General features: G+C 38.2%; 1 protein-coding gene across 1 annotated transcript in view; it reads right to left on the minus strand.

The window, feature by feature from the left end:
• Window positions 1-13,480, minus strand: part of LOC124862873 (adhesion G protein-coupled receptor L1-like) — a 133,237-nt gene extending 119,757 nt beyond the window's left edge. Inside the window, 1 exon segment of the mRNA XM_047357054.1 lies at window positions 12,880-13,480. The gene's annotated coding sequence lies outside the window, so the exon portion shown is untranslated.
• Between the last annotated feature and the right edge of the window lie 10,688 nt (window positions 13,481-24,168).

Here is a 24,168-nt window from a genome sequence, read left to right on the forward strand (position 1 = left end):
GCTTGATCACCAAGAGACAGGCCCTGAAGGAGACTACAACAGGGTCAAACATGAATGCTGCAGTCTAGGATAGTAAAGAGGGCAGGAGCAAAGCGACAGCAAGGTGAGAGAGACAAGCGAGCAGAAAAAAGTGAAAGGCCCTTAGAAAAGAGATGACACCGAACAGCGTTTATGCATTTATGGCATGCAAATTCTTCTGACATATCATGGGAGGTATTTTTTTCCTTCTAATGCAACACAGGGGGGTGTCGGGGTTAGCTGTAGCACAGGCTGAACAGGACAGAACAACCTCATCCTTTCGGTTCTGGCATGCTCGCACTGCCACTCCCACAGATACACAAAAACGATTCCATAAACATTGATTGGTGTTTAAAGAGAATCAGTCACTAAAGATAAAATTTTGTATTCCCCTCCTTACAATTTATTACATAGAATAGTCTGAAATAAAAAGTATCTTCAATCATGATACCTGCAGAACGCAAGCCTAGAAAATGTTTCATCTCAAGACAAAAATCCTGTTGCCGTAATTGCAGATGATAAAATGAGGTGTTAAAATGTAGAAGCATTTATATGGCGAAGAGGCTAGAAAAAAACACAGCTGTAAGACTGATTTAAAATGATGCAGAGAAGACAACAAAATGACATATAGACATAAATATGCAAAACACTCTCCACCTACTTTTCTTGTTTATATTTATTTCACATTCAACACGATATTCACATCCAATTTTAGTGTCAATTCACGTCCAAGGAGGCACTCAGATTCACCCACTTGTGCATGCAGCCCGTATTCACAGGTCAGCATGGTTAAAGCTGACACTTTCTGTGAACACACCCATCACTGACCCCCATTACTCACTCACTTAGTTTCTTCCATCATGCCTCACTCATTCATTTACCGGCACACTTATAGGACTACAATCCCCCGCACATTCTGCATTAACATACACAACTACACAGAAGTCATCCCTTGGTTGCTTAGCAATTTGTTCATTTGCTCCGGGTTTCAGTTGTTCACAAAATTATTATGCATTAATCTGACATCTTTTCTGTGACCTATCTACTTACACTCTCATCCTATTCTCTGATTATTGTCACCCCTCTTCAGTAATATCCTCCGCTTCCTTTTGCTTCTCCCCCTCTGGTCTGTTACACACTATCTTTCCCTGTCTTTTCCTCTTTTGCTCATCTGTGTCAAACACTTTTCACCCAGTCTGTACCACCTACTAATTAACCCTCTGTTGACACTGTCCCTCACTTCTCTGTTTGACCTCCATAATTCTTTCCGGCCAAGATAGCTGCCTCCCTTTCTGTATACATAGCTTCCATTCCAATGTAAGATTTAAGGGTTCCTTTAAGTGCTAATCAGGTTGTCATCCATGCAGCCAAAATCAGATGCATGATAAATAAAAGCTTGTTTCTGTTGGCTACCAGCTTTCAGTTTTTAAATAGGTGACACTGGAGTGCATTCTAAGCATATCAGATCGATGCCAGAACCCCTGGGGTCCTCTAAAACGGCGAACAGAGACAAAGCTTAGTGCTCAATAATAACACGAGGATAGGCTACTTACTCCCTATTTTGAGAGGAGCTCCCACTTGGCCAATACTTCATTCCATTGTTTCTTTTTTTGTTGTTCCCTCATCCCAACAAGTAATTTTATCCCACAAGTTAGATGAACTGCACAAAGGAAAAGGCCTGAACCTGTTATTTTGGCACGTTACAGAGAAGGTTAAGCTGTTGTGCTGATGGAATCAGCAACCATTCTTATCAACTACTCCCAACCAGCCTACTCTCCACTTTCCGTTTATCCCATCACATCCTACCATGGCCAATTTGTGGCTATGCCTAATCTCTCTTTTGCAGTTAAACTGTTCAGCATCATTTCAAATAGCTCATTGACAACCCAAACTGCCACCCTCCAGGCATGCCGCATCATCCAAAACTGGCTCTACAAATAAGTGCATACACACAGACAGCACAATGGTCTAAACAGACACATGCTATCACTGACCAATGACTAAAAACGCAGTACCGCTCTAGCTTTTCCTCAGCACCCCACCTCATCACACCTTTCGTCCACTTACATTCTCCATGAAAGCTCTAGACCCTGCAATGACAGTATAAAGGTCCATCTCTCCCACTGTGGCTCTTTTCCCTCACTTTGATTTTCTGTCCATCAAGAGGGCGTGGATTAGTGCTCTCTTGTTTATCTGCTCGTCAGTTTTATCTATCTATTGCTAAGCCATCCTCTGTGCAGGGACAGCCTCAGCACTGCATTAATCCCCTATCACCCAGCAGGCCATCCATCACCCTGCTGTCTATCACGTCAGATCCATCATCTGCCCATGTGTCTCACACTGCCCATCCTTTGAGCTGATCTCCTCGGAGAGCTACACAGACTATTCACAGAGGGTGGACGGGACAGTTGGGCAGAAGAGAAATTAGAGGTAAATCGAAATGCAGAGGGAGAGTAAGTGTTAGGATTACACATTGCTCTTCTTTCTTTCTCCCTCACTCAGGCTGTATCCTGTTGAAAGCCCACTCTCCATATCAATATATGCTTATTAGATGTTTCATTTGTTTCCTTGTAATTTGTTTGTTTTCTTCACTTGCTAATTCTACCCAGTGGGAAAACAGCCAGTGGAGGAAAAGATTGCTGCAAGGGATGGGGGTCATAAATCCCATATAAAACCCTGATGTTGTGAGAAACCCTGGCCTCTCCTTCTTCGCCTATGTTGGCGCAGCGAAGGGATATTGTTTAAAGCCTCTGGCTTTAAAACAGCTCAATATCTGGGTTCATCTGGGGTCATTTGTATTTCCATCCATATCTGCTTGCATCAAAAGGTGAGTGAGGGTGGTCACATGAGTAGGGAGAAGGTGAATGTAGGGCAAATGTAGGTACACTTGCAAAGGATGGAGAGTCCTCCCAGGTGCTTGTAAGTGCACGGTGCAGGGGCAAGGGGCGTAAACAGGCACATATTAGAAGAACCAGTAAGTACATATACACATCAGTCCATAAGCCGCAAATGGTAGGTGAGCAAACAGGCCTGTATGTGGGCTGAGAACCATATTTATTTTGACTAGCCAACAAATAGTGTGTGACCGGAGGAAATAGTTTTATGAGCTACGGAAAAGGAAAGGAAAAGAGTGTGAGGTAGAGGCATTTATATTGTTATTAGAAATAATAGGTATTTTGAAAGAGAAAGTTTAAAATATAATCAAGAAGGTACATTGGTATAGATTATCAGTAAAAATCCAACAGTGAGGGATCAGAACACAACACAGTTTCTGTCATGGCACATGCACATTAGTCAATGATCCTGAAACCGATGTTTTTGATTCTGAAAATGTCGTTGCCTTCATAAATATGATACATTTTGGTCAGTCAGTCAGTCATGTTCTACCGCTTATTCCATAGTGGGTTGCAGGGAAGCTGGTGCCTATCTCCAGCAGTCTATGGGCAAGAGGCGGGGTACACCCTGGACAGGTCACCAGTCCATCACAGGGCAACACACATACAACCAGGCACACACTCATTCATACACCTAAGGGCAATTTAGAGTTATCAATTAACCTAACAGGCATGTCTTTGGACTGTGGGAGGAAGCTGGAGTACCCGGTGAGACATTTTGGTATTTAGCAAATATAATTGGAGATAAATGGTCATGTGTAACTTCACCACCCCTACTGTCTCCAATCCAAGGTATCTTACTTTACAGCGTATAAAATTGGTAAAAAAAAAAAAAAAGTATATTAAAATGTAATGCTTATTTGCAGATATTTCATATTCGAGTCCCGTTGTGGGCCGCAACACAGTCTATAGGTTTGTGAAAGCTTAATGAACCACACAAATGGTATTTTAAGTCACTTAAAGACAAACAATTAAAAAGGAAATTTGTTAATAAAAAGGACACTTTGGTCTGACATGGTTATTGTTTCTCATGCAAACACTTCTTTCAAAATTACTTGCTCTATATTTGCATAACTTATTTCAATTGTGTGTTTGTGTGTGTGTCAGATGGTGCTTCTCTATTATAAGATGAAGCAGATGTGATTCTGTGTAACACCACAACTTGAGCTTTCTTTACCTACAGATGGAAAAGGAGAAATTCATGAAATTTCTACTTTTATCCAAACAAATTGTCCTTGTATTGAGGCAGCCACCTCAGATGAGTCAGCTGTCACCAAATCTCCATCTCCATTCTGAGTTAGTTGTAATTAGAAAACAAATTGTCCTTTTATGCCCACTTTCACACATATGGCTCAATCAGCATGCCGGTGCTAAACACTGCCCCATCCCTACAAGCACATGCAGCTGTTACAAAAAGACACATGCGTAAACCCCATACATGAAGATAATACCCTTGTGTTTGTTGGTTTGTGCATGCACATTTACAAGCACATTAATGTTGAACATTTACATGCTGGGGCTGCATGCAATTTTTCATTTTATAGCATACAGTAGCAGTATGCTTTTGCATGTGCAAAAAAAGAACACATTCTAATTGCTGCCATTTCAATAACTGGATGACAGCACTGGACAATAACAGATGCACAACCAGTTAGGCAAACACACAGAAAGAGGACGAAACACAAACAAAAACACCTGCACCGTCTCATAAACACAAGCCTACCATTTTTAGCACATACTGAATTAATCAGCTCTAAGACAAATAGCTGAATAAATACTGTAGATAAGCAGATCAATATTTTACACTCAATTCATTTGAGTTCACAGAGATGTCATATTCCACACAGTTCCATAGCGCACTGATTAAACTGGCACCACATTAATTCACTAAATCAATAAAACCAATCTGTCAAATAAATCAAGTAGCATGGATGACTGCAGCCAATTGGAGGGCAAGAACACATTAAAATTCCCTTGCTCCAACTACATATCTATGTCAAGCAGGCAGCACACTGATTTGCTATGTGGATTCCACAATTTGTTGAATGAAAATGATTAATCCATGGAACAATAACCAGGGTGCCAAGAAGCCACATGGTAATTCTATAATGATCAAAGACTCAATTAAATCCTCTCCCATTCTGCTCACTAAATGCCTCTGTGGCAGCCGAGAATGTGTGTATGCACGCTTTTGGTGGGCAGTTTATGTTGTTATTGTGTGTCTATTTGAATTAGCCTGTGCTGTAAGGTGACCACAGTCATGACGTGGTAAAACAAGCATCTTTAGTGGTTAGATAACAGTGTGACTTTTGGTTTATGTTTATTCAATATTAGCCATGGGGAGAAACAAGTGGTCCAACTTTAACTGCCTTAAAAAACTGCTTCTAAACAGAGAAGATTGGCTAAGCAAGAATTTTAATTGTCAGTAGCATTTGCTGAACAATGATGCTTTCAATCCTATTATTGGTTTTTGACTTAATTTTTCCTTCACAATGGACTTTGTCCACTTACAATAGTGGCAGGGCATTGTAAACCATAGTAAACGAGTGACTTTGGATTGTAAAGAACAGAATTTCCAATACTTCCTTGTCTCTATAGCTCACCAGCTTTGCATAGTTTATGCATATTACTTTTTATTTATTTATTTAGATTTAAAAACGATTTCTACTTTAAAAAACATCACAAATCCACTGCTTGGAACTGGATACTAACCAAATGATAATAATAATAAAAACTATTTCAAAATTCTGCAACAAGCTAATGGTAAAAGAAAAGGAATTAGCAGAGTCACCATGATCATCTGTTCGTTGTCAGCTTGAAGCATGAACACTGTTAGCAAGCACCTTTACTAATTCTTTACACTCTAAGCTGTTTAACACAACCATTAATGGCAAATTATAGAACTGCTTTTTAACACCAGTTTTCATCACCGTATTGAGTTTATATGATAAAGCAGTTATTCTTTCTTCTCAATGAAGAGCTGGCTGTACTGTGTACCATGCAGAAGAGAGGTTTATTTGACAAATTTGCTGCACGAGTACAGAGACTAACATTGGGAAACCGACAGCATAGCGAACTGATTTAAGTAACACCAGCAGAATATTAATATGCTGTTGTACTCATTTACTTATGTGCGTAGAGTCGGAGAGGTGAATCTATGATACGGCAAGTGTGAGCAGTATTTTCCTGTGGTCATGTGTCCATATGTGCAGAGGAACAGAGGGCATCAGGATTGGAGAAGCACTCCGTTGGTTAGTCTCAGGTGAGATGTGCAAAGTCCCAACATAATTATAATCCTTAATTAATCCAACCCGGATGCGCTCCCTCTTTCCCTACTTCAAAGTTCATTGCTCTCTATGTTTATAAACTCTTTCCATGTTAAAGCAATTCCCTCAGTCTAATCTGGCATTTCCTGTTCTATGTATACAGCTCCATGAGTTTTTTGCAGCTGTTTATGAATATATGTCCTCTTTCACACCTCTTTTCTCCTCCTTCACTACCTCATGTCTTTTTATTCTCAGCTTCCTTCTAACTCTCATCTTGGCAAACAAGAAAACAAGCGTCTTCTTTGAGTCCCACACCTCTTCCTGCAGCTCACAGCATGGAACAAAAGATGCACAAACACATGCACACCAGTCCAACACCAAATACTCTAAGGAGTGAGCTACTGACACAAACATGAACCCACTGGAGCCATCCTCAGTGGAATGACTCAGGTGAGTCTCAGGTCAACATTGCTTTTTATAGACATGTCCTTACTAAATCTAATGCCTCACCAGATGGGTTGATAGACACAAAGTGATTGAGTAATTCAGTCAGTAGGCAGAGTTGCAGGCAAAGAAAAAAACATTGTGAATGAAGGTGCAATAAAGGAATACCCAAGTCCTGTAGAAACTGATAAAGGGTCTGCTCATGGCACTAAGATGAAGATAATGAGGATAAAGGTGTCAGGATTGACACTGGTAGAATGAGAGCACCAGGTGCAAAGAGGAGTGCCGGCTGCTCGTGCCATTACTGCTAAGACTCCTGCTCTATCCGTTTTGGGCAAGCCAATTAGAGGAGCTCATGCGCCACTATGGTCTAACTACTCTATCAAGCTATCAGAAAAACATAGGATTGATTGGACAAGCAATTAGGTCAATTGATCCCTGTTTCCTTTCATCTCTGTGCTCCTCCTTTTTCAGATGGACAGGCTGGATGTGGAAAGCAACTCCAATGAGGATCAGAATTTAGCTCCCTCATCGCTCTCTTCATCTTTTCCTTTGAGTGAAACAGCTATTTTCTACCTCCTGCCCTTCACAAATTCGAACTACAAAATTCAGCAAAAATATGTTCTGCACATATGTGATATATGTGTGTTTATATATATATATATATATATGTGTGTTTATATATATATATATATATGTGTGTGTGTGTGTGTGTGTGTGTGTGTGTGTGTGTGTGTGTGTGTGTGTGTGTGAAACTGTATATGATCATGACTATTAGGGTGGTATACACCACAGCAGCGGTTTACCACGGTTTCAAACCATCACAAATTTAAAAGAACAATTTACAAAATGATTCAATTTTATTTATTTAAAACAGATAAGCAACAATTTTCCAACTGCTGATAACAGATAAGATAATACAACATAATGATAATGATTGTTATATTAATGTTATCCGTTTTTCTATTAACTAATTTTATAACAGAGATTTAAGCAAAAATATAAAGGAAGCACCCTCTAAATTTAGTGCCGTAGTTTTTAAATGAATATAATAAAAGAATATAATACCTTTTTTGTCATTCTGCTCCTTCTACCAAGAGTGATGGATGATGTTTGTTTAGTTTTTTAGTTTAGTTTAGTTTAGTTTAGTTTAGTTTAGTTTACTTTAGTTTAGTTTAGTTTAGTTTAATCTTGTTTTGTTTTGTTTTGTTTTGTTTTGTTTTGTTTTGTTCGGTTTATATGGGCAGAAGCTTGTGCTTGCATATTTGCGTAATTTGAAATTAAGTGTACTGGTATAAAAATTAGATTAACTAAATAGAAACTGAATTTAATCATTTGTAACTGAATTAATTTGCTTTGAAAAATTATTTGGTTGTATTAAACTTTCAGTTTGACTACTTTTACTTTCAGTTCTATAATTCAATTTCAATTCCAGAATTTCTCTTTTTTTGTGTCACAAATCCAGGTCCTTGAGAAAGCCACAGAATAATCAAACACAGATTCACCAATTTAAGTTTCAAATCAGGTTAAACTGTCATCACGGCATTTTGAGATGAAGCAGTGGAGCGTACATAAGCTTGGTGAATGTTATTCACCGTGTCAAGCATATCGATAGGGAAACGCTGGCCGACGTAACACTATGTAACAGCACACTATGCGAATTTGCCGTCTTTAGCTAATAGCTGCAGGTAGCATAACTGTTTTTGTTTACATGATGCTTCTTATAGATGGTCATTTGACCCAGATGGATGCAGATATGTGAGACAAAAAAAAAATTATTTTGGAATTGAATTTGAATTCTGGAACTGATAATATTCAAACTGAATTTTCAATAGAAAATAAAAAAAATTCAAATGAATTGAATTCAGTTTCAAACCATTAAATTCAGTTTCAATTTAGTGAAATTAATTTTCAAACCAGTGCATTTAATTTCACATTATCAGAGTAAGTCAAACTCAGTTTGCGATGGCACAGGTTTCTGTCCATAAGTTTAGTCTAGTAACCCAATAACAGTTATTAAGGCAAACTATTTGAGGCAACCTGATAGATAAAAGGTTTGTAATTGTTTTTTCTCTCAATCACTCTCTCTTCTGTATCTATACTGTAAAGTGAGGAAAAATCTAGCTGTGAAAGAAAAACAGACTTCTATAAATTGGGTGTTGAAACCGCAGCGACACGCCTTCTGATTCAATATCTCCTTTCCATATAAAACAATGTGAGCACAAGTGAATGAAGCAGTTTTGAGGCTGATTGGACACATTGATGGAGCATCAGTACGTCTTTTCTCTGCTGTACGCGAAGCTGTTCCTTCAGTCAATAGACACAACCAAAATACACCCAGCACTCAATCCAGTGTGTTGCTACATGGGCCAATCCAGCTAATTTAACACCCACTCCATTTATGAAAAAGAGTCCTCATCGATTTCTTCCCGTCCATGTGCTCCTGTTGCCCCTGTTCATTTTTCGCCATCCTGGCGCCTACACACGCTCAAGGTTGGCAGCACTGAATTGGATTAGTGTGTGGTAGGGTTTCTGTAAGATGGGCTTCTCAAACCCACACCTTCAGACTTTCTCTAAGAGTAACAGAGACCGCAGAGCTGGTAGAGCTGGTAGAGCTGCAGTTACATGCTGCTGCATGTGTGCATGGCCACATTCATAGAGAAATCCACAACACAAAGGCAATGAGCTTCAAAATAGACACACTTTACCCCTTCCTTTTCCACCTCATTGCCACAGAATAGGGATTCTTTGTTCGTTAGCCATAATGTATCCTTCCTTTCTGCTAATGCACTTCCTCGTTTCCACCTTCTTTTGTTTTCTACTTTCTAATCTCTTCTTACTACATGTTTATGCAACTAACATGTAATCTAGAATTTAAGGAGAATAAAGCCAAAACATTACAAATAGTCCGGTAAACATAATTGGTTATTTTTGATTGCAATAATGAGTCCAGTAGCGACCGTTAAAAACAATTTCCAGTGTGTTTTGTTGGCAGTGGTAAAACAGTGAATCACAATAACTGTCATTATTATTGTAATGGCTTTTCTGTAAGGACAAGTCTTATCAGGCGGCTGACAACTCCAGAACTGCCACTGCCAGGTAAGCAGTGCTTCCTTCAAACAGAGGCTGTGGAGTATGGCTAAAAGGCACTACGCAACAAAAAGCTGCTGGGTCGGCCAAAGGGAAAAGGCCCAACAGAGACACAGCATTTTGACATTAGAAAAAAAAAAGCACAAAGGACCTCTCTTTGCCCGTGCACAAGAGATACACAAGTACACACTATCTCATGGGACATTACAGAAATAGTCATGCAACAAACCACCGCCACATTTTTCACTGCATAACTCCACCTAAATGAGAATAGGCTGAAGCGGGCTCTGTATTCTCAAACCGCAATGATACTATGAAAACCATTTGAAGGATTTTGTGTGCTGAACAAAAATTAGATTTTGAAGAAAGGTTAAAAATCCACATCTAGGTACAATTGAATCTTGCAAAGGTTTGTTGTCCATTTATTACAGTAACAAATAGCCAATCAGCAACAACAAATTTCTATAGACCATTGGCACGGTATCTTAAACAGATCCGGATTAGCGGACTGCCATGCAGCAATGGCAGTTTTGGTCAGATTTTATATCTAGATGAAAACCTTTCATCATCGAAAGGCACCTCAGATTTTCGGAATTTTTAAAGAAAACAGTGGAGTTGGTTGCATAAACCATCTGTTCAGTCCTGGCACATAAACATTTTCTATTAAGTCTGTAGAAGCATCTGAAAGAGCATTTGAGGTCACATCAGCATACAAACATTATAGGCTGAAAATTATTAGAAATAAAATATTATAAGTACATAGAAAATATTAATTTTTTTTATGTGTTGCCACATTTAAACCACTTCACACTGAATAATTGAGAAAAATGTTTCAGTTAAGATTGAGAATATTTGCTTTACATTTCTTTTAGTTTTACTCATCCTCACCTATAAGCTGCATCTAATATTAGATTTTTGTCACCAAACAACACATTCATAAAACTCCCAAAATTTCCTATTTTGTTCGCATCTTTTTTCACATTAAGAGTGTTAACCCTAGTGCAACTGCTTCTTTATAAGAATGATAAACTAATACAATTAATGTAATTTTGAATTCAAAAATTCTGTGCGATGTAAAATTTGAAGAAATAACCATCAAATAAAAACCCAAACTCTGCAGCAAATATTTTGCAAAAGCAAAACAGGTATTCACATATTAAAGAAGTTTTTTTCTACAGAATCCAATATTTTCTAAGATGGCATCTGCCATTCAGCAAGCTACATGTCTCTATGGCCAAGCTATGAAAACCAAAACCAAAATTTAGAGCAATAAAATCATCACAAATGCTGAAATCAGTTTTCTAAAAGGAAACAATGCAGTTGTTTTAAATAAATATAAATGCAATACAGGTATTTTCTGAAATAATGTAAAACACAAGTTATTTTCTAAAACTTGCATCAGTTCTTTGTCTTTCTGCACATTTTCTATTAACATATTAAATTGGTTTGCCCTGAGAAAGAGCTGTAGGGCGTATATAAATATTGCATAAAATTGTAACAAAAATGCAAAGACAAATGCAAAAGCACTATTATTCATAATCATGAAAGGATTGATAAAATTATTATTTGCGCATCCACGTATACTGTGCATGTATGCACATACAGATACATATACAAGTGTTAGTTTGTATGTACATTGAGCTGATATTTTTCGACCTAAACACTAGAAAATCAAAGTAATTTATTTGTGTGTAAAGATCATCTAAGAGGATCTGAAAGCAGTGTTTCCTTTGAATATGGTTATCCAATCCAGACAGCAAAACAATAGAGCCTCTAAAACCCCATACCCAAATATATGAAATTATTTTTAGCGGCGTATAAAACCTGTGATGGTCATTTATAACATGTTAATGTATGATTATTATGCAGCAACAGAAAGCTGAGAATAATTTTTATGATGGGGATGTGACATACAGACAAGGGGGAAATAAATTCTTCTGTCTTCCTGGGGAGTGTGTTTGGCAGTAAACCAATTCCAAGCCTGCCATCTAGAATGCCCAGATAATGCAATCAGACAGTTGCAATATTGCTGTTTTACCACCTGAAGAATTTGAATTTCATTCAGCCCCTTCACAATAGTGGACTTTCCAATTTTTCCCAGAAATTGGCAGGACAAACACAATGCACCCCGGTGAAATGAGGAAAAGGCTTATAGGTTGGAAATAACTGCCTTTGGGGTCTGTCTAGTATGAGTCCTCAAGTTCAATTTTATCATGACGGACAAATGTTTAATTTCATCATCACTACAGCATAAGTTGTCGATGTCTTTTTATTACATGTCTTATTATTAAATTGGGAATTAGTTCAGCATAATATTATAATGCCACCTCAGTTTTCATGACATGAACCCAAAACATTATGGGACCAGATTGGATGAAAATGAAATACCATTATGGTGCTCAGGCAGGGTTTTTATATGGTAACGTGACATAAAGCCGTCATTATGCCATTTTGTTAATGCACATTCTTTAAAGTGGACTTTAATTTTGAAGACTGTTCAAATACTACAGAGTTGCCTTTTGCAGTGTGCTCTCTAAGGAGAGTCAATATGTAATGATTTGAAAGCATTCTGGGTTATTGGTGTGGGATTGAACAGAGCATTTAGCTCTGATGCGTTTATTCCCCCAATGCTCAACGAGATGCTTAATTATGTGCACTCATGAAAATAAATGGAGGAAAAAAATACACAAAATCATGCTTTTCAAACTGAGCTATGCAACATTCGGTGATATCATTTTCCTTCTAAATCTAATCTTTTGGTAGCATTGGTAACAAAATGGGCATCCTATCACTAGTACTGAGCGATTTTATCCACTGGCCTCAGTGATTCGATTTGGTGAAAATATAAGCAAACTGCCTTTTTAAATCTCAAATGAAGTTCATTTGTCAGAATCTGTCTTAGTGCAGCTCCATGGTGCATTGAGATGGCCCACAGCAAGATTCCCACTTTAAGATTCAGCTTATTTCCAAAGCCCAGCACAGATTTTAAACATGAAGCGAATACATCAATAAACATAAACTCGATAACTGTCAAACCGTAAATTTATAAATAAATAAACCACGTTCAAGGAGGCTAAACGGGGACCTACGGCTGGTCCACAGTTAATGAAATTATTGTTGCGCTGGTGTAACATAAAAGCAAATTAAAAAACTACCCTTGGTCTTACCTCGATTTCTCCAATCTCCTTTCGGCTGCTTAGAGTGTCTCATTCATTCTGGTTTGTCTCCTCAACTGCCTCCTTCTCCCTTTCCTCTCTCGGTTATCGCTCGTTTTCTCCTTGCTGGTCCCGTCTTCATGCGGATGCATATGAATAAAAAATTAATAGGCTGCTATCTTAAAGACAAACCGGGGAATTAAAAGACAAATTGAAACAAAAAAAGAATCACCAAAAATACGAGCGTGGTGGAGGAAAATCCTTAAGGACAGACGCAACTGCCACGAAAATGCGCCCGTCTGGGCATCAAAACAAATAACGACGACACCATCGTCCTGGTAGAAGCAGTTACGATCTGCAATTGACCACGACACTGGCAATGTTCGAAATGTTAAACTACGTGTGGAAATAAAACTGTATCGTTCAGTCTGTCCGCCTCTGGTTACAAGGTGTGCGTGTGAGCAATTGTGCCACCCTCGCAAAAACGTCTGTGTGCGAGCGCAGATCAGACTCTTGAATGTCTGATGCGCCCCTCGTCTCGCTTTTTCCCAAACTGTCCACTCTTCACCTTCGTACAGCTCAGAGTTTTGAAATCACCCGTTTCAGTCGGGGTAGTTCAGGGGCCATATGCGACTGTCTTGTGCGTCCTAACGCACAGAGCTCATAGCTCCTCTCTTTCCCCTCTTTTGTCGGTAGGCAGCGCAAACTCTCATCATTACCATCAACACGGTATCTTCAACCTCAGCAGGTTTATGAGGCCTATTACACTCTGGCGCCTTTGTCATAGTATTGTTGGTAGCCTAAGGACTATTTCAAATAAATTTATACTGCTACCAAGTCTTATGTGAAGCAGCTAAGCCCCCATTGCTTGTTCTCATATAGCTAAAGTGCTGTCTTGGCATTGCATAGTGGCTTGTTATAGTGGCAGAGTGATTTTCTTTAAAGATAGGGTTCATGAACCTCGTGAACTCATTAAAATAGCCATTGGTGTTTGCCCTTCTGAATTACTTTAGATGCAGTAACGTAATAATCTAGAATGAACTGCATGATTGATGATACTTATGTCATTTCTTGAAACCTTTGCACATAAACTAATATTAAATCAAAAATGATGCTTGAATGCAGCATGTTGTTATTGTATAACGACTTTCCTTAATCTTTAGGTTTCTGACAAAGTAAAGAGATAGACCTCTAACCCTTGTGAGGTGATGATCATTTGTGCAAGAGCTGAAACTTTCAGTCCAATATGAAGACAATAGATCTGCAGTAGACGCAGGACAGGCAGCAACAGAAATAATTTCTAAACTACAATAATTTTAGACTACAGAGCCTATAGACAACCTAAACTTAAAGGATATTTCAAACTAAAGCAGTGACACCTGAGATTGTTGTTTACCGTCTTTTGTGCTGTCACAAGTGGATGTTTTAAATTATATTTTGTCTGGTTCTCTACCTGAGTGAGGAGGCTGAAAAATCAAGAATGATCACCATGCTGAGCTGAAGGAGCATCACCAGTTAGTGCTTCAGGCAGTTGACATGTTGCTCATGGGTTAAAGCAAAACATATATGAGTTTGGGTGATGCTAAGTCAAAACTCTTCTTGCGCAATGAATCAGCCACTTAATGCATACATGGGAGGAGTGTGAGTCATTAAATAAGGAACTGCAGCAAGTTGGGCTGTGTTGAAATTGCTTGCACTGTAGGTAAAACAATTAAGTCCAACATTTTTCATAGCCCTTGCACATTTAAGTTTAAAGTATGTTTAACACACCCACATATTTATTCTCACTGGAAGAAACATTAACATTTTAGAGCAACCAAGCCATAGACCTGACTTGAATTTGATAGAAAATCTGTGGAGGGACCTAAAAATTAAGGTCCAAACCATGAATACCTGTGGGTCATCGTAAGAGATAAATTGTCAAATATTCGTGGAATTGTTCAAAGATCTGCACAGGAAATATAACAAGGGTTTGCTGTAATGTGAGTAAAGATTTTTCCATTTTGACATGCCAGTTGTTTTATAATATATAAACATAAAATCAGATAAAAATGTTTTTTAAACATGAGATTATCTTTTTACATTGTTTTATTAAAGTTTGAGAGATTCTTGTCTCATTTCCTAGCAGAAACACATTCCTTGGTTGAACGAAAATAATTAGAAACCTAAGTCTGCCGTGGGTAAGAATAATCTTGTCCTTCTTCTGCCTGTTGAACCACAGGCAACACACACACACAAAGTTGTCAGCTTTCTCACTTACAGAGACTGTCTTTTTTTTTGGCTAGAATGCTGTATAACTTTGGAGAGATGCTATACTTCAAAATCCCTGAAAATTTAATTAACTCACAGCATTTTGTTAAATTAACAAGTGATTGAACACATCAATAAGATTTGCATGCTTCAAGTTATATACGAGAGGATCCAATACAGATTTATATGTACCACTATTTACAGTTAAAGCCAGATATTTACATACACTGTATAAAAAAACACATCATATTTTTTTCTCATTCTCTAGCAATTAAATCCGTTTAACCTTTTCTTGTTTTAGGTCATTTAGCATTACCAATGCTATTTCTATCTTAATACCAGAATAAAGGGAGAGAAGATTTTTTTAAATTATTTTCTTTGATTTCAGAGGTTTTTATAACACTAAAACAGGTATGCTTTTTAAAAAATTTGGAAATCCCACATGATGATGTCAGGTTGTGTAAGCTTCTGTTTTAATTCACAACATTTGATTTAATTATGGCTGTATTTTTTGTCATACCTAATACAGACTGCTTGAGGTATTATAAAAGCTTTTTTCTCTGCAGAATCCCCTGTTTTTTCACAATAACTTTAGCCATTCAGTAAGCTGCATGACCCGGTGGCCATAGTAGGAAAACAAAAACTATTTGGAGCATTAAAATAATATCAAAAGCTTCGATCGGTTTCCTAAAGCTTCCTTTTGTGACCTTACAGAAAAATCAAAATAATGTCCTATGGTCTATAGAAACTAATGGTGTTTGGCTATAAAAAGCGGATTTACATTTCAAGGAAAAGGGAAGAAACTTGCAAGCCTAAGAAAACTATCCCAACTGTCAATATAGGAGTGGATGCATCATGTTGTACAGGTGTTTGGTTGCAAGAGCAACTGGTGCACTTTACAAAATAAATAGCAACATAAGCAATGAACATTATATGGAAATATTTACGTAACATCTTTGTACATCACGTTCAGGAAATTAAACTTGAGTAAAATGGTTATTTTAAAGAGATAGTGACTCTAAAAGCATACAACCGATGTACAATCATAAAAAATTAGAATATGCTCCAATGAGGCTCATTTGTCAGATTAAAAATACCTTTCAAAAATAATTTTTTAGCAGGTATTCAACATATTTGTCGATAAAAACGTCTTTTTTATTAGTCTGATCTAATATCATAAATTGTATTTTCATTAGCTTTGATTGAAAATCATCATAATTAATTGTAAGAAAAGTAGATGAACTAAACAATCTCTGTTTAGTTCATCTATGTAATGTGTTTAAGTTGCTGAAATAAAGTTCTCGATAATTTATACATTTTCAGTAATAATAATTTATTTTTCTAATTTAATGAATGGTTCTGTAGTTACAAAGCAACTTAAGGACAACATAGTCAAGGTTTTAGAGTAACCATTATAAAACTCTAATTCTAATCCTATAGAAAATATTTTGGGCAGAGCTAAAAAGGTGTTGGTGAACAGTGTGAGAACTATCGGTTGTGTCTATTTATACAATGCATATAATTTCTGGTTTCCGTTATATATTCAGCATTTTGTTAAATTGCACCATTGCTGTATCTGGGAAATATGTCCCATTCTAAAATGGTAAATAGCCTGCACTACTATAGCGCTTTTATCAATCCAGAGGCCCCAAAGCGCTTTGCACTACAATCAGTCATCCACCCATTCTTACACACATTCACACACTGTCAGTGGTAGGCTACATTATAGCGACAGCTGCCCTGGGGCAGACTGACAGTAGTGGGACTGCCGTACAATAAGGCAGGTGAAGTGTCTTGCCCAAGGACACGATGACTGAGATGGACGGAGAAACAGTTCGAACCAGCAACCCACAGGTTACAAGAAGAATCCCTGTCACCTGAGCCACTGTCATACCTAAATAAGCGTCATCTCACTTAAGAAGTTGCAGTTGCAAAAGCATGCAGATGCAATGAAAACTATTATAACAGGGCTGCTGGGGAGTATTTTCCCAGTCTGAACCACCTGGAGCTTAACCCGCGCAAGACAGGAAATGACAGTGGACTTCCAGAGAACACCCTCTCACACTGCCTCCCCTCACCATCCTCACCATCCACTATACTGTAGATAACTTCCAGTTCCTAGGAAATACTCATTCTCTGGACCTGAGATGGTCCTCACCAAAGTTATATTAGTTTTAGATTTTTCATTATAGTTTAATTTTATTTCGTTGTGACTGTATTACTCTGATTCAGTTAGTTTTAATTAGTTTTTAAAAGTGGGGTTGTTAGTTTTTGTTTTAATAATTCTTAGTTGTATTTTACTTTTCATTAGTTCTAGTGCTAGTTTTAGTTTTTTCATACTTGAGTTAATGTTTAGGTGCAGGACTCAAAAATGTCAAAGTATTGTATGTAAAATCATGAATATACGTATTGGGTATTAAAGACTCAACACAAGAAACCATTTTCAAAAAAATCTATTAAATTACTGTTTAACAACCACTCGTCCACAACAACTAACAGTCCCCAAGATAAAATACTGGAGCTGCTGAAAATTATTTGTAGACTAATGAAACATGTGGACATAATAATATTAACTAATACAATACTACACAATATAATCTAAACTTAATCTCAATCACATAGTTGTGTGGACATCCCAGTCTCAATAAACACGTTTACCAACTCATCTTCCTGCTGCAGTGTTCCTGTTATTGTTGTTTCCTTCCTGGTGCTTCCTGGCTGTGATGTGACCTCTCCTTCGGGGCAGCTACTCAGAGAGGCTTGTCAAGTACTCACAATTAATCCTCTTGTGCGCACTTTTCAAGGGTTAGTATTGAGATTTGTGGGGGGTTTCCCCCTTGAGAAGTATTCCACATATTCTATCGCTCATTTCTCCTATAAGTCACTTGCTTTTATCTCTCTCACAGTCATACTCGAAAAAACCCATAATGGACTGTGGTGCTTTCTCCCAACTTTTTTTCATCATTTTGTGGGCTAGCATGGTGAGCAAAAATTTTATTTATAAAGTGCTGCCAGAGACTGTGGGGTGCCGTATGGTGCAGACAGCTGACGTAAACTGCTAATGTGGAAAAAAATCCATTTCACTTCAGTTCGTAAGACTTACAAATAAATTGATAAACACAAAAACAAAGGCTATTATATCTATAATTTCAGGAGGTTTTAGTTAGTTTTATAAATGCAAAATACAACTCCAGTTAGTTATAGTTTTTCCCTTTGAATTACAGTTTTAATTTATTTCAGTTATGGCAATCTTTTCTCAATTTCATTTTAGTTAACCATAACAACCCTGGTCCTCACACATAGACACTGTTCGTAAGAAGACCCAGCAGAGACTGTATGTCCTGCGGGAACTCAAGAAGTACAAGCTAACACAGAACCTGCTGGTCATTTTCTACATTGCCACTATTCAGTATGTCCTGTGTCCTTCCATCAGTGTGTGATTTGGCTCATCCACAAAACTGGAGAGGTTCAGATTGCAATGAACATTTAGGATCATCGAGGCCTGACCTTCCCTCTATTAAGGAAGTACAGGTCCAGAGTCAGGAAAAGGACAGCTAACATCTCTCCAAAACCCACACATTCTGGACACAAACAGTTTAGACTTTTGCATTCAAGTTGGAGCTACAGAGCGCTATTTGATAAAACCAGCCGCCATGGAAAGAATTGCTTTCTCCAGGCTGTCTCTCTAATGAACACAATGAACCTCTTACAGCCTGAGTAGTCAGTAAGTCTGCTGTGAAACAAAATAAGCATAATTGCACAATCACAACTTCTTTCTGTTTTATTTTCTTATACCAAAATACATACACATAGATGTACATACTGTTCCCTTTATCTTCCTTTTATATCCTCTAAAGTTTTTTCATACCTAATGTCTGTACACTATTAGGGCTTGAAACTGAAGTCAACTTTCTTTGTTTGTGTACACAATCCTGGGCAATGAAGCTGATTCTGATTAAAATTTACTCACACTGTACACTGAATACACATTCAGAACATTTAGACATATATTCACTCCACAAATACATGCTTCCAATATTCTAACCTCCAATAATTTAACTAATAATTTATAGCAAAACGATTGTTACTGGATAAAACGCTCTTGTACTCTTTTAATCTATAAAATTATCAATTAACAAATTTAGCCAATCAACAGTTTTGCTGGTGAGTTTGTTTGTCTGTGACAAGTAGTGTGTGATAGTAAATAGGAATAGCAAAATGAGGTTAGCTAATTTTAGGTAGATGCTAATGAAAACATAAATAACCTGTTGACTCTGCTCTACTTCATCACTGTTTTACACTGACAGAAAAATTACAAGAAAATAAGGTTGCAATTTGTGTGTTACTAACACATGTGTAAATGAGCTATCTTCTCAATAGCCTCCTTAGGAAGTAACTTGCGCTTCTTTCGATGTATTTAAGAAGGCAAAATGCTTTGAATCCATTTAAGAAAATTGGTTAAAATGGCAATTTTAGATGAGAGTAACAATAAATCTAGATGAATCCAGGCAGGGTTTTGTCTCCAGGTGAACAAAGGGTAAGCTACACTGCCAGATGATATTATTTAACTTCCATATCACATGTAATAATTGCAACAGCGCACAGTGCATGTTGCTATTTTTCTTTCCACTCTGACAATGATTTTGTCAGTTTCTATTATGATGGGTAATATTACATTCTACTGGATAGGCTCTACATGCCATTGCCACTTAGCCCTTTGTCATGCATCGCCTACTCTGGTATACTGCTCTTGAATTTAACCAATTGACCTTCATGGATGCCTTACTCATAATGTCAATAAAACAAAACATAATGTAGTTTTCACTCTGTGGAGGTCTCACACGCTATCAGCATGTTGTTCAGATGTATCAGATGTTATTATGCAAAATCAGAGTCCATTGTTTACTTTGATTGTTGACAAACTGAATAAACAGTCTGAATTACAAATATTTAAAATATGGACTATTTTAATGTATAAAGTAATGCAAAGTCACAGCACTTGTTCATCATGGTCTCTTAGCAACAACAGCAGTGACTACAAATGTGCTGATTGGCTTAAAAAACATAGGAATGGGGTCCTTATAAACATCATACTGCTTGCTGTTTAAAACTTAAAAAAATTACAAAAACATGAATATGACTAAATTAATATTTCTACTTCCTGTTTTATGGCCATGAACTTTGGGTCATGACCGAAAGAACGAGATCACGGATACAAGCGGCTGAAATGAGCTTCCTCCGTAGGGTGGCCGGGCACTCCCTTAGAGATAGGGTGAGGAGCTCGGCCATCCGGGAGGAGCTCGGAGTAGAGCCGCTGCTCCTCCACATTGAGAGGAGCCAGTTGAGGTGGCTCGGGCATCTATACCGGATGCCTCCTGGACGCCTTCCTCGGGAGGTGTTCCAGGCACGTCCCACCGGGAGGAGGCCCAGGGGACGGCCCAGGACACGCTGGAGGGACTATGTCTCTCGGCTGGCCTGGGAACGCCTTGGGCTCCCCCTGGAGGAGCTGGAGGAGGTGTCTGGAGAGAGGGACGTCTGGGCGTCTCTGCTGAGTCTGCTGCCCCCGCGACCCGGTCCTGGATAAGCGGAAGACGACGAACGAACGAACGAACTTCCTGTTTTACTTCTGCTGAAAATGCTACACATCTCTCCGGGTACTCCAACTTTCTTCCACAGTCCAAAAACATGACTATCATGTTAATTGGACTTTTTAAATTGCCCCAGGGTGTTAATGAGTGTACGTGGTTGTTTGTCCTGTATGTCTCCGTGTTGCCCTCCGATGGACTGGCATCCTGTCCATGGTGTACACCACCTCTCTCCCATAGACCTCTGGAGTTAAGCACCAGCTCTCCCGTAACCTTGTACGCAACAAGCATGTATAGAAAATGGATGGATGGTTTCCAAAATGACATCAATATACTGTAATTTACTCCTCAACATAAAAAAAAAAAGATTGAAATGAAATATAACCTCCTGCTCCTGAAGGTTTGTTTTTTTCCTTTTGATATTCAGACACTATTTGAAAACCAGACCCTTTACTTGATTCAGCATTGAGAATCAAATAAGCTTCTCTTGCAATTTTTTTACTCAGAGTTCCTTCTCTACAAACTGCATAATAATCCTTTTTTTGTCTAAAAAGTGACCCAGATACGTATTTATAAACCTACTTGTCAAAATACATAGAGGACTTGTAAATTGAAACTAAACGCTTGCCTTGTCCTGGTGAGTGGTGATATTTTCACAGTGTATAAATTCAGTCAGTTTTGTCCATGATTTTTAAAACCTGAGATGCTGTTAAAATGCCCTTTTTTTCCCTTGTCTTCTATGTTGCATTTGTATTCTTTATAAACTGATGTCTTGCATGATAAACCAGACTTGATCAACAAAGCAGCAGTGTGCTTGTTTGCCTGAATATTTCTTTTCTTCTGAAAATGGATTCATACAGCTGGCTTATTATAATTTGTTCTAGCTCATGTTTCATTAATGCCACTTTTTTTTTTCTAGGTAGAGCTCATGTTTATGCGGTACCATTATTTATGTAATGCCTGTCTGTATCTGTAATTAGCTCCAATTTTCACAGTGAATAAGCTTTAAAACAAAAAACCAAAAGCAACATTTTCCTCCTGGAGCAGTTCTTTGCACAGTTTTGTTAGATATATTGATATTAGTCATGATTCCATGAGTTTTCAATCACATACCTTGGCTCTTTATGGCTGAAATGACTCTTTTTGATAAAATCATATACAATTTGCAATAAAAGTCCTCACAATTTATTTGTTTTATGCAAAGTATTGAACTATGTACATACCCCTTTTATGTGGATGCCCTGCATTTACAATGGAAGACCTGCAGGTGTAGATATTAAATACAGTGGAAAGAAAAAGCCCGGATACAGGCTGAAACCAATGAAAAGTGTAAAACTAAGCACATATCAACAACTGGGTCTGGAAAGTGTTTGTGTAACAACTTTGCTTTGACGAAGAGTGCTCTCTTCGTCACTCTCTTGCCACCAGGCTATTCACGGTAAATGCAGCATTTGAACATTTTCAGAAACTGCATACATAATATTTTAAAAAAGCTTCTCTTCATCTCTCCCCATTTCTTAGTCTCACTCCCAATCTTCCTCTCTTTTTCTCTTTTTTACTATCTTCTCTCTTTGTAGTGCAATATGACATAGTCCATTATCTGCTCTTAGTACTAATTGGTGTATTAACGCCGTGCTGTGGGTGACACAGTGAGACATAGGAAGAGAGAGCATGTTCGAGAGACCGAAAAAGAGAGAGAAAGGCAGACACAGCATGAATATGGATGAGGCACAGGCAGGGCGGGAGAGGGGCTCTCAGGGAGGAAGGCAAAGAGTGAGAGAGTATGGGAGGCCAAGGTAAATCTTTTCAGCTGCACAAGTGGTTAAGAGCAGCATGGCAAAATGACGAGTGAAGGGAAAAAAAGGATCCATCCTGTAATGGCTTGTTTTATTTTTTATTTTTTTAGTTGGCCTTCTCTGTATCCCTTTCTATCCTGCTCTCACAGTCACCACTTTTAACCCAATTATCCACTCTGCCTGGCGCCACTGGCAGCATATGGAAATGTAAATTACATCAGAGATTTTTTTTTAAGATGGGGAAGGTAAGCAGCTCTTGAGAACTGGAAGAGTAGGAGGAAGAAAAAGGTGACAAACATGTGGAACTAAGGGGATGTTTTTAATCCCAGTAGCTTGTCGATATTGCTACTCCAGCCGGTACTCAAAACCACCCACAACAGGAAATGTAGTAGACTGAGATTGATGTTTATTAATACTAGATATTCAGCGGTAATCTGTTTGATTGGAAAAACCTGATAGTGTATGTAAAATGTCTAAAATTTGTCATCATGTCTGTTTAGCATAATTTACCAGCTACAGACTAAACATTGTTCATTAATAACCAAAGTTACCAGCTTATAGACACAACAGATTATATTTAACATCCAATGTCACTTTCTTTGGTACCATGACAGTTGGCACCAACAGTATGCAGAAGAATTTGTGGCTTTCCTGGTCTAAGTCTGTTCTAGTGTTACATTTTGAGACTCTTTAAAAACTTGATCAAAAGATGGTCACACTGTGCAAAGGACATGGGGGAAGAAAATCTTGGTGTAACAACAGCGATTACTTTAAAGTGGCTGCAAGTTAAGTAAAGCTTCTGCTTATTGTAAGAAATGTGATCATATAATATATGAATCACACATTTTTGGTTGTATTTAACTAATACAACCATGCTCAGTCAGTCATGTTCTACCACTTATTCCATAGTGGGTCACAGGGAAGCTGGTGCCTATCTCCAGCAGTCTATGGGCAAGAGGCAGGGTACACCCTGGACAGGTCGCCAGTCCATCGCAGGGCAACACACAAACAACCATGCACACACTCATTCATACACCTAAGGGCAATGTAGAGTGACCAATTAACGTAACAGGCATGTCTTTGGACTGTGGGAGGAAGCCGGAGTACCCAGTAAACCCACACATCCACGAGGAGAACATGCAAACTCCATGCAGAAAGACCCCCAGCTGGGAACTGAACCCAGGACCTTCTTGCTGTAAGGCAACAGTGCTACCAACTGCGCCACTGTGCAGCCATAACCATAAAAACATTTTTTGGCTGTGATCATTAAATCCAATTTTTGATATAGTAGATGCAGTGAAGCAAATGCTTGTATTATATCTGTATATTTTAGCCAAAGGTATTTTCAATCAAAGCCCAGACCTTGAACTATATGAACATATACACTAATCAGGCAAAATATAACCAACACGGATTCCTAAGTGGTCTTTGGTTATGCAGCCCTAGTATGTGCAATAAACTATGATGCACGGTAGGTTCTGACACCTTTCTTTCAAACCTAGCATTAACTTTTTCAGCATCTTGAGCTACTGAACCTTGTCTGTTGGATCGTACCCCAGAGCCTAGTTTTGCATCAATGAGCTTTGGCCACCTATACCATGTTGCTGGTTCACAACAGCTCCCTCCCTGTATTGGTTAATGTTATCACATTATGTCCATGGTCATAATGT

This window comes from Girardinichthys multiradiatus, chromosome X (assembly GCF_021462225.1).
Source record: "Girardinichthys multiradiatus isolate DD_20200921_A chromosome X, DD_fGirMul_XY1, whole genome shotgun sequence".
Lineage (NCBI taxonomy): Eukaryota > Metazoa > Chordata > Actinopteri > Cyprinodontiformes > Goodeidae > Girardinichthys > Girardinichthys multiradiatus.